The following is a 3478-nucleotide window of genomic DNA, read 5'->3' on the forward strand; positions in this document are numbered from 1 at the left end:
ATGTACTTGGCCCTCTCTTTATAAAGAGGTAGTTTTCTCAAAGGTAGAGAGATAGTGTCCCACTGGCTTACATTATCCCATCAAACTTCCCTAATTAAAAAAAAAAACTGGGGCTTCCCTGGTGGCGCAGTGGTTGAGAGTCCGCCTGCCGATGCAAGGGACACGGGTTCGTGCCCTGGTCCGGGAGGATCCCACATGCCGCGGAGCGGCTGGGCCCATGAGCCATGGCCGCTGAGCCTGTGCGTCCGGAGCTTGTCCTCCGCAACGGGAGAGGCCACGGCGGTGAGAGGCCCGTGTCCCACACACACACACACAAAATATATATATATTTTATTGAAGTATAGTTGATTTATAATGTTGTATTAATTTCTGCTGTACAGCAAAGCGATTCAGTTATACATAAAGATATTTTTTTCATGTTCTTTTCCATTATGGCTTATCACAGAATATTGAATATAGTTCCCTGTGCTATACAGTAGGACCTTGTTGTTTAATCCATTCTATATATAATAGTTTGTATCTGCTAGTCCCAAACTCCCAGTCCATCCTTCTGCCACCACACCTCCCCCTTGGCAACCACAAGTCTGTTCTCTATGTTTGCGAGTCTGTTTCTGTTTCATAGATAAGTTCATTTGTGTCATATTTTAGATTCCACATATAAGTGATATCATATGGTATTTGTCTTTCTCTTTCTGACTTACTTCACTTAGTATGATAATCTCTATGTCCATCCACGTTGCTGCAAATGGCATTATTTCACTCTTTTATGGCTGAGTAGTATTCCATTCATGTCTACCTTTTTTATTTAGTTTATTGAGTTCTACCTTATATCTTAAAAATATATACCATATACCATCTTGTAATGTCCAGTTTTGCCTTAATTGAATGGAAATTGACAAACCTCAAAATAACTGCTGAAAAAGAACCTTTCTTGGTTTTCCTCATTAATTCCTTTACTAGGCCCTGTTCTCTAGAGGATGACTCCAGAGAATCTGCCCCAAGCACGGGTGGGGCGGGGTGGGGCAGGGACTGTGGGGAGTGACCTACCACCTCCTTCCTAAATCCTGGGTTAAGTCCTGGTTTTTTACTTTCCCAATCTCAAAAAACACTGTGCTAACGGTCCCAGAGGAAGAGAGCAGCCACAAAAAGCCAAGTACTAGGTTGAGAACAGAAGTATCAACACAGACACAGTCTACAAGTTTTTTGGGGAAAGCTGGAAAATAGCAGCTTGCATTAGTACCTAAGAGAACTTTGTGTGCCTCTGGCTTTCAAGCAGAAACTTTTTTTTTTTTTTTTTTTTTTTTTGTGGTACGCGGCCTCTCACTGTTGTGGCCTCTCCCGTTGCAGAGCACAGGCTCCGGACGCTCAGGCTCAGTGGCCATGGCTCACGGGCCTAGCCGCTCCGCGGCATGTGGGATCTTCCCGGACCGGGGCACAAACCCGTGTCCCCTGCATCGGCAGGCGGACTCTCAACCACTGCGCCACCAGGGAAACCCAAGGAGAAACTTTTGAGTGTGTTTTCAGTGGAGTGCCTGCATAAAAATTTCCCTTTTTACAAAAAATTTATTTATTTTTGTCTGTGCTGGGTTTTTGTTGCTGCACACGGGCCTATTGTAGCTGCGGTAAGCAGGGGCTACTCTTCATTGCGGTGCGCAGGCTTCTCTTTGCAGTGGCTTCTCATGTTGCAGAGCACAGGCTCTAGGCGCTCAGGCTTCAGCAGTTGTGGCTCGCGAGCTCTAAAGCGCAGGCTCAGTAGTTGTGGCACGCGGGTTTAGTTGCTCCACAGCATGTGGGATCTTCCCGGACCAGGGCTCGAACCTGTGTCCCCTGGGCGGATTCTTAACCACTGCGCCACCAGGGAAGCCCTCCCATCTTATTTATTTATTTATTTGTTTGTTTATTCACTTTTGGCTGCGTTGGTTCTTCGTTGCTGCGCGCGGGCTTTCTCTAGTTGCGGCGAGCAGGGTCTACTCTTTGTTGCGGTGCGCGGGCTTCTCATTGCAGTGGCTTGTCTTATTGCCGAGCACGGGATCTAGACACGCGGGCTTCAGTAGTTGTGGCTCCCGGGCTCTAGTGCGCAGGCTCAGTAGTTGTGGCGCATGGGCTTAGTTGTTCCGCGGCATGTGGGATCCCCCTGGACCAGGGCTCGAACCCGTGTCCCCTGCATTGGCAGGCGGACTCTCAACCACTGCACCACAAGGGAAGCCCCCTCCCATCTTTTTTAGATGGAAAATCTTTGATTTTGTATTGGTAGGGAACTTGGACGTAATGGGAGACTATTCCCTGGTGGTTTCTAAAATCTGATATAAAAAGTAGCTTTTTGTTTTCACACAGAATACTACCTTTATGGAGGCTCTTACATGGAAATCCAGAGTTTGTAAAGGTCTGACACTGGCGTTTGCTCTTATATATACCTTGTACCCGTCAAGAATCGTGAATGACATTTTCCTTTTATTTTTTATGTAAAGACTCTTCAACTAAAATAAGCTTTTGTAACTCGTTCCGGTTTTGCTGAAGAGCAGCTCAAACCTAAGGAAGCGTCTTGGATCTCTTCCCCTTTAGGCGTGGGGTCCCACGTCTGTGGCCAAGGCAGCCGGTTTCTTCTTCCTTTGGTAAAGAGTAGAGTTGGGAAGGCCCAGAGAAGGCATTGTGCGAAACCAGCAAACAAAACAGGAGGGGTGGTAGATAGCGGGGCCGCGGCGCGGGACGACCCCTTGGGCCGCGGAACAAAGCCCCGCGGGGATCGCTCAACCGAGGTCCCTGACGCGGCAGGCGAGCGCCCGCTCCTCCCCGGGAGAGGACGGTTGCAGGCAAGAGCGCGATATGCCAGCGTTTGTGGGTCGCGAGGCGTTCAGTCACAGCAACGGTAGCCGAGGAGCCCAAGCTGTAGCCGCCACCTCGGAACCCCGCACCGCAAGGATTGCAAAACTATCAGCCTGCCGCGCAAGAGCCTCTGCGCCTGCGCGCCCGCGGGAAGCCCCGCCCTCTCCGGGCCGCCGGCGCGCGGGGCCGCGCCTCCTCATGGCGGCCGCCGCAGTGTGTGGTATTTAGCGGGAGCGCGCGGCGGGCTCGAGGACGCGCGAAACGGCGGCGGCGGCCAGGGGGGAACCGGGGCGGCCGTTGCGGGGCGCGCTCTCGAGCGGCGGCGGCGGCGGCCCAGGGTGTCCCGTCGGTGTCGGCACGGGGAAGAGGCGGTGGCGCTGCCCGCGGTGGCCGGGGTTGGCGGCGGCGACGGAGCGCGTTTGAGCCAGGACCGGGGTCCGAGGCGCGCTCTCCGCCCACAGGTAAGTGGGGCCCGGCCTGGAGGGAGGAGCTGGTCGCGAGGGGCTCTGCAGGAGGAGAACTCCCAGGCCCGGTAATGGCGGCGGGCGGGAAGGGCGGCCGGGCCGGGTCGCGCCGCCCGGGCGGGGGCGCGGGCAGCCCCCGGCGCCGGACGCCTTTGTCTCGGCCGGAGCCCGGCTGCCCGGCCGCCGGGCCG

At 53.7% G+C, this 3478-nt stretch overlaps 1 protein-coding gene across 1 annotated transcript in view; it reads left to right on the plus strand.

Moving 5' to 3' along the window:
• The first annotated feature begins 3074 nt into the window (after positions 1-3074).
• Positions 3075-3478, plus strand: part of SIAH1 (siah E3 ubiquitin protein ligase 1) — a 26035-nt gene continuing 25631 nt past the window's right edge. Inside the window, exon 1 of the mRNA XM_029206935.1 lies at positions 3075-3284. The gene's annotated coding sequence lies outside the window, so the exon portion shown is untranslated. The remainder of the gene's footprint in view (positions 3285-3478) is intronic.

The sequence above is a fragment of the Monodon monoceros genome, unplaced genomic scaffold (assembly GCF_005190385.1).
Source record: "Monodon monoceros isolate NGI ecotype Baffin Bay Population unplaced genomic scaffold, NGI_Narwhal_1 Super_Scaffold_10, whole genome shotgun sequence".
Classification (NCBI taxonomy): Eukaryota; Metazoa; Chordata; class Mammalia; order Artiodactyla; family Monodontidae; genus Monodon; species Monodon monoceros.